At 41.5% G+C, this 13,279-nt stretch overlaps 1 protein-coding gene across 1 annotated transcript in view; it reads left to right on the top strand.

Moving 5' to 3' along the window:
• The window catches only part of trpm3 (transient receptor potential cation channel, subfamily M, member 3), a 275,797-nt gene that overhangs the window by 155,176 nt on the left and 107,342 nt on the right, over positions 1–13,279 (top strand).

Consider the following 13,279-nt stretch of genomic DNA (forward strand, 5'->3'; position numbering starts at 1 on the left):
CTCAGCAAACAGTCAAAATAGTTCTGTGTTTCACTGATTCAGAGCTTGTATGTACGTACATGTACACAACACAGCCACTGCTGGTGTTGAGAGTACAATATACTTTTTCAAATGATCTCTTAGTGATGGATACAGTTAAATATCGGGACATTATTTTTTACAATATATCTCAATATTATTTTTGAACTAGTTGGCTGTGCCTGTGCAAAAACAAAATAAATTTTCCTTCTCTTGTTCTCCGTCTTAAAAAAAACTGGTGAGCCAATATGTTATCAGCACTTTTATTTCCATGACTGATGACTCGTTTTCTCATGTCTCTTGCTTATCCCTCTGCAGCAGACATATAGTAAGTAATATGTTTGGAACATCATCGCAATACAATTGCAGTATCGAATCGCAATTCGTATGGAATCATGATACTTAAAGAATTGCAATATATATTGTATTGGCACCTCAGTATTGTGATAATATCAAATAGTGACATCCCTGGTAATTCTCAGCCCTAATATCTGTCTATTTGTTAGCGTATCCTCCACAGCTGCATTATTTCTGAAGAAGGATTGTGAGCTTGTCTATGTGAGGCCCTTGTCACATCACATTCTCCTACTTGAATTTCCAACGTATTATGGAGCCTGAGAACCCCGTTTATTTGCATAAATATAAAATGCACACACCTCGTTGCCGCCACTCTTAAAATAGACTTCTCAATCATTTGAAATAGAGCAAATCCAGAAATGAACCTGCTTCTGAAAACTGTATTTTTAATCAGTTATTTTAACCAAATTCCTGCTATGATTGATTGTACCTGTCAGCTGGTTTTATCAACAAATCCCTGTTTTCATTTATGCCTATTTAAGTGTTCTATGCTCATGAAGAATTTATATTTCCCATTTTGCACAGTATACCTTATGGAAATACTGCTATATCCTATGATATGATTGCTATCCCCCAAATGTTCATGTGATTTATGTCCATAACAGTTCATTGGTTCCTCGGTAGCCCTATCCTGTTTTATCAAACTGATACGTTTGCAGTCTTTTCTAATAATGCTGAACTTACTCTCGGTCTGTTTAGTACTCAGTCATCCAAGCTCCTTCATGTCTCCACCTTGAACCTAATGGCTCCTTACAATGTCCTGTATAACCTACCATGTTCTGCACCATACACTACAATCACTTTATGCGATATGACATTGTTTTATCAGTATATACATGAATGTGTCAAAAAATTTCACATATGAAGATACAACCCCTTTTTGCCATGTTTGTGACCATTCAACAATGACCTCTTGACCTGTTTTACACTTTTTAAATGTCCATGAATGGTTACACAGACTATCTGCATTGGCCCTGTCTTGCACTACTCTATGCACACTCACACAACTATATATACACACTATATATACACTCACTCACACACACTTACTTGACACTCTTACACAAAACACACACACAAGAATACACTTTCACACTTCACACTTTCACACTCATATGCTGCTGCCACTGTTCTTTATTCTTACTCTTATTATCAATTCTCAAGGCCAGGTTATACTTGGTCTCAGCGATGTAAAGTACTTAAGTAAAAATACTTTAAAGTATTACTTAAGTCTTTTTTTCAGGTATCTGTACTTACCTATTTAAATGTATATATACACATTTTCCCTGACACCCAAAAGTACTCGTAACATTTTGAATGCTTAGCAAAAGAGAAAAATGGTCAAATTCACACACTTATTATCACATTTAGGTAAGACCCAGATGCAGACAGTGTAGAAGTAACAAGAGTTTATTACAACAACAAAGGCAGGCAAACGACAGGTCAAGACAGGCAGTGGTCAATAATCCAGAAAGGGAGTAAAGTGTCCAGAACAGCAGGCAGTCTCAGGGTCAGGGCAGACAGGGGTCAATAATCCAGAACGATGGGGTACAAAATAGCAGGCGGTCTCAGGGTCAGGGCAGGCAGAACGGTCATAACCGGGAAGGATTAGAAAACAGGAGCAGGGAAACAAACGCTGGTAGGTTTTACGAACTAAACTAACTGGCAACAGACAAACAGAGATCACAGGTATAAATACACAGGGGATAATGGGGAAGATGGGCGACACCTGGAGGGGGGTGGAGACAATCACAAAGACAGGTGAAACAGATCAGGGTGTGACACTTATCAAGAAAAAATCCTTGCTCATCCCTATTGCATCTGATCTGGAGGACTCACTAAACACAAATGCTTCATTTGTAAATGACGTCTGAGTGTTGGAGTGTGGCCATGGCTATCTGTAATTTAAAAAAACAAGAAAATCGTGCCGTCTGGTTTGCTTAATATAAGGAATTTGAAATTACTTTTGATAGTTAAGTACATTTAAAACCCAATACTTTTAGACTTTTTACTCAAGTAGCATTTTCCTGTGTGACTTTCACTTCTACTTGAGTAATTTTCTATTAAGGTATCTTTACTTTTACTCAAGTATGACAACTGGGTACTTTTTCCACCACTGCTTGGACTAACAACATGGCTTTGACAATTAGAGTGTCGCTGCTCAAAACATAATTTAATTTATACCCCAGTTGAATGTCGGTAGACCGTCGCTACGACTGTCAGTTTCCTTGTCGCACAGACATGAAAAAAGTTCACGTCTCTGCGACTGTCGCAACGTCTGTTGTCGTGGTTACCAGACTGCCATAGCAACCACTTCAAATCCTCCTGTGACGCAGATGATGCAGGAGTTCTAAAATTCTCAGATAGAATTGCCTACTTTAATTTTGGCACACTGTGGCAGTAAGCTATTTTCTGTAAGTTTGCCATTACCTTGTAAATAATTATGTTGTTGTGGGTTTATTTTCCTTTAATAATGAATTAAAAGTAGTTAAAGTTAAGACGTTGTCAGCTATACTCTGGTCATTATTTGAACTGGCTAGCCAGTTAGCTAGCTAGTTAATTAACTAGCTAAAAACGAACCAAAACATTGTTTTTAGAAAACTGCCTTTAGTTGCATGGCTTGCTAGGTTGACATTTACTGAATACAATTTTAAACTGATAAGGTTATTGGTGTAAAAATAGAGAAGGTATGCTATTTGCTGTCATGCTGTCGTTTTGTGTTTATTTTTCAAAACGAAAACAACAAGTTTGATGTCGGACGACAATAGAATGTTCATGATGTTGCAGCGACAATTGTCTACAGACACGTTGCTAGACGGACTGTAAACCAGCCTTTACTTCTACCTTTATCTACCTCAAATACTTTGTACCCCTGTACATTGATCTGGTATGGGTACTCCCTGGGTATAGCTTCATTCTTGTGTATAGCTTCATTCTTGTGTATCGCTTCATTCTTGTGTAGTGCTGGGGAAGTTTGGTTATTAAATAACTAATTGTCCGACATCGGATCAATTACTTGAATTCCAATTAGTATTGTTTTTTTTTGTGAGCCAAACAGGCTATTTCTCTAGAGAGAAATCAAATAATTAGCGTGGTACGTGTTCATGATTTTTAATAACACTGAACACTAGACCAAAAAACAACAAAACGGAACAAACGAAACAGTCCTGTCTGGTACAGACACAGAGACAGAAAACAACTATCCACAAAACCAACATGGAAAATGGCAACCTAAATAGGCTCCCCAATCAGAGACAATGAGAAACAGCTGTCTCTGATTGGGAACCAACTCTGGCCACCATAAACCTACAAACCCCTAGACCCTAAAAAATCCCCATAGACAAACAAAAACCCTAGACAAGACAAAAACCCTAGACAATACAAAAACTAAACAAACCACCCTTGTCACACCCTGACCTAACCAAAAAAACAAAGAAAACAAATATAACTAAAGTCAGGGCGTTGAGCTAAACTGAGCGAGCTGGTGCACCCAAAAAGAAGTGTCAGCGATGGATTTGAAGTCACTCCTAGCAAATCCCATTGAGAGCATACGTCATTGACAGAAAAACTTGAACTGTTCTATCTCGTTGTGTCCTCCGGTGGCTAGCTAGCCAGTGAGCTAAAACTGTCCCTTTCCTAAATTATTCATGGGTGGAGATAAGGATTTCGACTTGTGGTTTTGCTAAATTCTCCATACTGGCCAATGATTACAGTATAACGGCGGTTATGATCCAACCATTAATTCATGCATTGTTGTGCCCCTGCACTGAGAGGATGGAAGTTCAATATGTAGCTAGATGTAGTAGGCTAATGTTAACTAGCTTAACGTTGCCCATTAATAGAATTTAGGTTAGCGGGGAAGCATTTTAGCCAGGTAGCCTTGGACAACAAAAAATAAAAGTGTGTACCGTATGACAGAGTGATAGACTGTTTCAACAACATGAGAGGAGGATGGCATTGGTGTTTCTCTACAAGTAGGGTAAGTCAACAGGTTTTTCTTTTTGCACGAACGTGCACACACACAAACGCACACAGAAATCAGAACCATGGACAGCCACATCATATTTAGCCTACGTTGATTGGACTAAATTGTTTTTGGTATCTTTTAGTTGTCACTGTCTCAGACTAAGCAGAGGTGATTTGTTGATGTTGAAATGGTGCTGGAATAGCAGAGGCAGCTCCTGTTTTCTTTGCAACTTGTGGTAACTCTCTGTGGTTCTAAATCAATAGTTGTTTAGTGGTGTTTAATGTTGGAAACAGTAATTTGCTTGACCATGCTGTAGGTTACGTAACTAACTGTCTGTTACTGGACATGCAATATGCTTTGTGGACTTCACTGGACAAAAGTATGGATAAATGTTTTCTGCCACTGTGTCTTCTTATTGTCTCGGCCTTTAGGCCTACAGTCGTGGCCAAAAGTTTTGGCACAAATATGAATTTTCACAAAGTTTGCTGCTTCAGTGTCTTTAGATATTTTTGTCAGATTTTACTATGGAATACTGAAGTATAATTACAAGCATTTCATAAGTGTCAAAGGCTTTTATTGACAATTACATGAAGTTGATGCAAAGAGTCAATATTTGCAGTGTTGACCCTTCTTTTTCAAGACCTTTGCAATCTGCCCTGGCATGCTGTCAATTAACTTCTGGGCCACATCCTGACTGATGGCATCCCATTCTTGCATAATCAATGCTTGGAGTTTGTCAGAATTTGTGGGTTTTTGTTTGTCCACCCGCCTCTTAAGGATTGACAACAAGTTCTCAATGGGATTAAGGACTAGGGAGTTTCCTGGCAATGGACATATCGATGTTTTGTTCCCCGAGCCATGTAGTTATCACTTTGCCTTATGGCAAGGTGCTCCATCATGCTGGAGAAGGCATTGTTCGTCAACAAACTGTTCCTGGATGGTTGGGAGAAGTTTCTCTCGGAGGATGTGTTTGTACCATTCTTTATTCATGGCTGTGTTCTTAGGCAAAATTGTGAGTGAGCCCACCCCCTTGGCTGAGAAGCAACCCCACACATGAATGGTCTCAGGATGCTTTACTGTTGGCATGACACAGGACTGATGGTAGCGCTTACGTTGTCTTCTCCGGACAAGCTTTTTTCCGGATGCCCCAAACAATCGGAAAGGGGATTCATCAGAGAAAATGACTACCCCATTCCTCAGCAGTCCAATCCCTGTACCTTTTGCAGAATATCAGTCTGTCCCTGATGTTTTTCCTGGAGAGAAGTGGCTTCTTTGCTGCCCTTCTTGACACCAGGCCATCCTCCAAAAGTCTTCACCTCACTGTGCGTGCAGATGCACTCACACCTACCTGCTGCCATTCCTGAGCAAGCGCTGTACTGGTGGTGCCCCGATCCCGCAGCTGAATCACCTTTAGGAGATGGTCCTGGCGCTTGCTGGACTTTCTTGGGCACCCTGAAGCCTTCTTCACAACAATTGAACCGCTCTCCTTGAAGTTCTTGATGATCCAATAAATGGTTGATTTAGGTGCAATCTTACTGGCAGCAATATCCTTGCCTGTGAAGCCCTTTTTGTGCAAAGCAATGATGACGGCACGTGTTTCCTTGCAGGTAACCATGGTTGACAGAGGCAGAACAATGATTCCAAGCACCATCCTCCTTTTTGAAGCTTCCAGTCTGTTATTCAAACTCAATCAGCATGACAGAGGGATCTCTAGCCTTGTCCTCGTCAACACTCACACCTGTGTTAACGAGAAAATCACTGACATGATGTCAGCTGGTCCTTTTGTGGCAGGGGTGAAATGCAGTGGAAATGTTTTTTGGGGATTCAGTTCATTTGCATGGCAAAGAGGGACTTTGTAATTCATTTCAATTCATCTGATCATTCTTCATAACATTCTGGAGTATATGCAAATTGTCATCATACAAACTGAGGCAGCAGACTTTGTGAAATTAATATTTGTGTCATTCTCAAAACTTTTGACCACAACTGTATATATCACGGTCACAAGGCATATGCATTTACAGGTTATAGAGTAAACAACACTGAATGTTTTGTACACTCAGTGTATAGCAGTCACTGCTCTGGTTTTTATCCTGTCAAACAGAAAAGGCCATGACTCTAGCCCAGAGACTGATATGGCACCCACCAATGGCGACTGTGAAGTCAACAGGAAGCAGGTAGAGACTTGCAGCCTTTGTCCATCCTGTCATGTGACTTATGGGCTTCCCTTTGTCATCCTATGCCTGGGCTCATATAAAAGGGGCTGGGGAGGCAAAGGGACACCCATTCGTCAAAACAGCATCTCAACTGGACATTCATAACGTAATTAACAGCATCCTAACATACAAACCATCCCCAACCAACTCACCATCCCCAAACCAAGCAGTATACTATCCACAAACCATTCCCAACCATCCATAAATTAACAGCATCCAAACTGACCATTCCCAAAATAAACCTTGATTTCGGGCTTTATGACGCTCATTCAAAGCCTGGATGCATTTAATTCATTAAGTTGGAAAAGCCCGACAGCCAGAGCATTGAGTCACACTGTTGGTTTACTGCTCATTTACATTACCAGTCTCCTATTCATTAGGGCACAATTAACGAAACATAATGAGTGTTTCTTATTGGACAAGCTCCCATAGTACCTCCCCATTTCAGATTGTTGGCTTTCATGTTGTGCCTAATGAATACCACCCAAGGCTTTAGACAGCGCACCATTCCTTTATTTGATTACCTGTCCACAGTTAAGAAACAAACACATACATTTTTCTCTCAGCAGGGTCCTCTGGGATATGTCATAACACAAGGTTTCTCAGACAAAGAGGATACTGAAATAAGAGTAAAACATCATTTTAGTTTGAATAGCCACACATCGGAATGAAAGGAACACAGAGATAGATTTCAATGATCTACCCCCGAGCTCTCCCCCTCCATCAATGGCAAATCTGAACATAATTCTATCCTCCTGATTCCTGCTTACAAGAAAAAACTAAAGCAGGATGTACCAGTGACTAGCTCAATACGAAGGTGGTTAGATGACACGGATGCAACGCTACAGGACTGTTTTGCTAGCACAGACTGGAATATGTTCCGGGATTCATCCAATGGAATTGAGGAGTATACCACCTCAGTCATCGGCTTCATTAATAATTGCATCGATGGTGTCCTCCCCACAGTGACCGCAGTGACGTGTTGAGCGTGAAAAACTCAGCAGGGTTTCAGTTCTTGACACAAACCGGTGTGCCTGGCACCTACTACCATACCCCGTTCAAAGGCACTTCAATCTTTTGTCTGGCACATTCACCATCTGAATGGTGCATACACACAATCCATGTCTCAATTGACACAAGGCTTAAAAACCTGTTTCCTCCTCTTGATCTACACTGATTGAAGTGGATTCAACAAGTACCATCAATAAGGGATCATAGCTTTCATCTGGATGCACCTGGTCAGTCTATGTCATGGAAAGAGCAGGTGTTCTTAATGTTTTGTATACTCAGTGTATATGCAACAGCCTACCAATTATACAATTGTAAAATAGGCCCTATTATATGTCAAAATTTAAATCTGATTCGCTAACCTATAATTGTAACTTTGTAAGCCACATGTCATGCACCAGCATTGCATTCTCTCCCAGCTTCATGGTTTGAACGAGATGTGTAATTCCAGTCCATATAACACAGTATAATACAATGCAGAACAGTAATACAGTCCACACTCAAAAATATGATTTCATCTTCATGCTCTCCTTCTCAAACTGAACAGGACATCAGTAGGCTTAGTTCCACACGCACAGATACGACTTTTTTTTAAACAAATTGACTCGCCTTCTAAAGTGCCACCGTACACGGCACAGCCATTTGTTAGGCAGCACAAAAGGTTTTACATCAGCAAGAGCAGGGCAGGTCGTGCCCATTTCAGTGTGTAATGCAGTGTAGCTTAGTTTTTTAATACAGTACATACACCATCCCAGTAGCGCAAAAACTATTGGAAATATAACTTTCCCTGTTTTTCTCTGAGCATGCTCTTCGAATAGGCTAAGGCCTACACCTAAAGTATAGGCTATGGATAATTCTATTGAGACCACACAAGGTGCACTTCATATTGCGTGCCCAGCAGAGAATCAGGAATGAGGGTCATCATCGGGAACACATGAGATACTATAATAAGCAACTAATTCTCAAGCCCTGAGCATTATGACATTTAATTGATAACAAATTGCATGACCATCCCCTGGACAAAGAAAAAAAATACTAAACTCTCCCCCTGACTGAAATGTAAAAAGCATGACCCTCCACCATTTTCCTCCGGGTAACTATTCTGTAAATTTCGATCTCTCCCTTACTAATCTCAATGGCAGTGTGTTACACAATACCTGTCATCATTTTGCTACTGAAAACGTAAGAGTGTAAGATTTCTTGTACCACACTGTAGTAGACTTGGTGAAGGGACGTTATTTCAGATTAGTTATGTCGATTAACATTGTCATGGATATTAGTCATTCTTTACATTGTGTTTCACTTGCATGCAGACCCAAGCATCCCACCGCAATGCCGACACGTTTTGAACAACTAACCTCTTTTAAGCGTTGGGTGTTTGAGCTACAGACTGTTCGGTTCTTGGATTGGATTTATACATTTCTTCTGTAACCATTAGTCTGTGTGATTAACAATGGCTGAGCTACAGCGGTGTTTGTGAGACCAGGGAGGATCCCGAAAACAGTTATTCTCACAAAACAAAAGTGTTTGTGAAGTCAGAACGGTTTGAGCTACAACCTATTATGAGTCATCTATCGAAAGCTGAGACTCTCACGAACACACACATTCTATGAGGCTCACAAGCCACACAATAGTTATTAGAAAGTAAGCGGTTCTTCTACATAGAAGATCATAGGAAATCCCAGGACGTGTGAATAATATTGTAATAAGCTCACATAGTTGATGTCACAAAACACGCCGCACATTTGTCACTGACTAGTTGGATATTCATTTCACACCAAGCAAACAATTTCTCTACTTTTCTCTAGCATACTTATTCATACATTATTTATTTATTAACATTTGTCAATAGAACTCATGAATGCAACTGTTAATGTCAAAGTATGTCTACTTGTAGCCCTGGTTGTCCTGAAATGAAAATGGTAAAACACTTCAATGTGAGGCTAAATATAGTATGAGCATACAGATGAATGAAAGTGGTGAATTTCAGGTTTTTCACTGTGGGAGGCCTGGGACCAATTGAGATAAGTCAAGGAAGATATGGTCTCCTATTAGATCTAATGACTAAAACATTCTCCTCACGTCTCTCCTGTAGCTTAAACTAAAACAGTGCTTATTTTTCAGTGAATACTCCCTCCCACTGCATATTACATGAGGCTGTTGCCTCGTGTGCTATTGTGAATGAATATCAAAGGGACAGCTCAGCTCAAGCTGAAGGTAAACAGAATAAATGGTTAGAGACAGGGCTTTGGGTGAAGTGCTGTTTTTAGTGGCTGTGGCCAGTACATTCACATTCCAGATTAGGTACGGTACATGCTTCTCTCCTCCTGACACTGTCTGGCAGCAGCAGGAGATGCAAATATCCCTGACCAGCTTCCTCTAAAAACAACTGCTGCGGGTCAACATGTATCCTCCCATCTCCTTAGCTGTTGTCCTTCTTCCCTTCTTCCTCTTGTCTTCTTACAGTATGTGCTCCTTGGTCATTCTTACTGATAAAGTATGGATTATTGTTTTCAACATTGTGTTACAAAACATATTAGGTAAGAGAGATCCCTCAGCCTTCAACACCATAGTGCTCATCACTCGAGGCCCTGGGTCTGAACCCCGCCCTGTGCAACTGGGTCCTGGACTTCCCAACGGGCCGACACCAGGTGGTGAGGGTAGGAAACAACACCTCCGCCACACTGATCCTCAACACGGGGACCCCACAAGGGTGCGTTCTCAGCCCCCTCCCTGTTCACACATGACTGCGTGGCCACTCACGTCTCCAACTCAATCATCAAGTTTGCTGATGACACAACAGTGGTAGGCCTGATTACCAACAACGATGAGACAACATACAGCGAGATCCTTGCCGTGCACATCATTGACAACCAGAAATGGTCCATTCACACAGACAGTATGGTGAAGGAGGCTGAAGAAATGTGGCTTGCCCCATAAGACCCTTCTATAGATGCACCATTGAGAGCATCCTGTCGGGCTGTATCACCGCCTGGTCCGCAACCGCAGGGCTCTCCAGAGGGTGATGCGATCAGCCCAACACATCACCGGTGGCACACAGCCTGCCCTCCAGGACATCTACAGCACCCAGTGTCACAGGAAGGCCAAAAATATCATCAAGGACCTCAGCCACCCGAGTCACGGCGTGTTCACCCCGCTACCATCTAGAAGGTGGAGACTGTACAGATACATCAAAGCTGGGACCCGAGAGACTGAGATACAGCTTCTATCTCCACTTCATCAGATTAAACACTCACCACTAGCCGGCCTCCGCCCAGTACCCTGCCCTGAACCTTAGTCACTGTTACTAGCCAGCTACCACCCGGTACTCTGATCACTTAATAATGTTTACATACTGTTTCATCCATTTCATATGTATATACTGTATTCTAGTCAAGGCTCATCCTATATAACTACTGCTGTACTCACCGTTTCTATTCCTCTGCTGTCCCAACTATCTATACACACAATTATATACATTTTGGGGATTTGTGTGTATTGTTTTGTATTGTTAGGTTTTGTATGTGGATCTAGAAGTATAAGCATTTTGCTGCTGTGTTAACATCAGCAACATGTTTGTACACAACCAATAAACATTTATTTGATTTGGTTCGTATGACCATAGGAATAGCTGCTACATCATCTAGCCATTGTCATCCATCCCCCTGTCCTCTAGTCCACTCATCATCCCTTATTTATGCGCTTGTCATCTCCCATTGTCCTCCTTTAAACAACTCATCCTCACATAGCCTTGTTCCTATTTGTCCAAGGCCAGACGACTACAGGAAGCCTTGAAGAACAGTGTTGTCTCTGTTTACACTAGACTCCCGTCTGACTCCCGTCTCTCCACATAACCAGCCAGATAATAGAGTGAGACTACAGATGGAAGCACAACTCTCCAGTCTCTGGTGAAGGCCACAGTTCTCTGTTGTTTGCAATCATGCACTAGTCTCAGAGAGAGAAAGGGAATGAGAGAGGAAGTGGAAAGCGAGGCGAGGTGATTACTTTGAGAGTACTCTTCTGAATAGGAGGATGAGAATATACAAGAGGATGGAGAGAGGAGAGACATTTGTCATGCTGTGTGCTTCTCTCTTCATGTATCCTTCACTTACTCCCTCACCAGCACTAAGGTGTGTGTAGGGGGGGGGGGGGGGTCTGTTCCTCAAAGTCACACAGTTTTTATTCACAGTAATATGTAAAGGATGAGAACTGGCCCCTACTGAAAATGGATTCTAATCAGATGCTATGAAGCCCTAACCTCACCTGAGACCCACAGGACTGATAATGAGTTTTTAGAAGAGATGGGCCGTAGATGAAGAGATGATTGGAGTGGTTCAGACAGTGGACTCAAACTCAATTCCTGGAGGGCCTGGATATGCATGTATGCTCTAACCCAGCACTAACACAACCAATTCAACTAATCAACCAATCATGATCTTCAATAGACACCTTTCTTGATTAGTTGAATGTGGTATGCTAATGCTGGGCTGGAACAAAAACATACACACTGGCCAGGTAGATAATTGTATTTGAGACCACGGGTTAGGAAGAGGTGAGTGAAATACCCATCACCTTTCATCTGTCATGGTGGAAGTGCAGTGCCTGTTAAAGCGGCGACTGAGGTGTGACTATAAGCAGATGGCTAACGGTGTGAAGAGAGAGAGAGATGGCTCACTGTCAGTGCTGTCATCTCTGAGAAAATCAGCAGGGAAGCCAGGGAAAAGGAATCATACCAGAGACAGGTGATCCACGGAATCAGGAGTGTCTCTGTCACCATGTACACTGACCAAAACCAGGAGGTTACATGTGTCATTTCCCAGTAGAACAGACATAGTAAACAGACGGGACTCTGTCAGGATCCGGACCCAGAACAGTTTCAATACAGACCGTGGGTCCTGACTTAAAAAAATAAAATAAAGTTGTTGTTTTTTTGTATAGGGGCTTTCAATTTATTGAGAGTTGTAACAATAGAATACACAAGGTGCAATTTCGAAATTCTGTAGTGCATGTGCAGTTTTCCTCTTTTTATGTCATTCACTGACAGACCTTAGAGAGCTATTTATAACCTGAAATGTTAGCTAGATAGATAAGTTAGGCTAACCAGCTATCTAAATCTTGTAGTTATCATACCAGAGTATGGACCCAGGGGCCCCGAACCCAGGGGGCCCCCATTTATTTTGTTGAGTCATTCTGGATTCATATGAACACACATAACACATGGCAAAATGTGTTTTGCAGGAAATAAGCTTTAAAATGGCAACATTTTCTCTCTGCCATCAAGAGGGGTGTGAACAGGTTGAACAGTTTGGGGTCGCATGAGTTGCTAGGTAGGGTTTAAGGCTTGATATCTGTATAGCACTTTGTGACAACTGGTGTTGTAAAATGGCCATATACAGTCGTGGCCAAAAGTTTTGAAAATGACACAAATACTAATTTTCACAGTCTGCTGCCTCAGTGTCTTTAGATATTTTTGGCAGATGTTACTATGGAATACTGAAGTATAATTACAAGCATTTCATAAATGTCAAAGGCTTTTATTGACAATTACATGAAGTTGATGCAAAGAGTCAATATTTGCGGTGTTGACCCTTCTTTTTCAAGACCTCTGCAATCCGCCCTGGCATGCTATCAATTAACTTCTGGGCCACATCCTGTGAGAAGCAACCCCACACATGAATGGTCTCAGGATGCTTTACTCTTGGCATGACACAGG

Source organism: Salvelinus fontinalis, chromosome 28, assembly GCF_029448725.1.
Source record: "Salvelinus fontinalis isolate EN_2023a chromosome 28, ASM2944872v1, whole genome shotgun sequence".
In the NCBI taxonomy this organism is placed as follows: Eukaryota; Metazoa; Chordata; class Actinopteri; order Salmoniformes; family Salmonidae; genus Salvelinus; species Salvelinus fontinalis.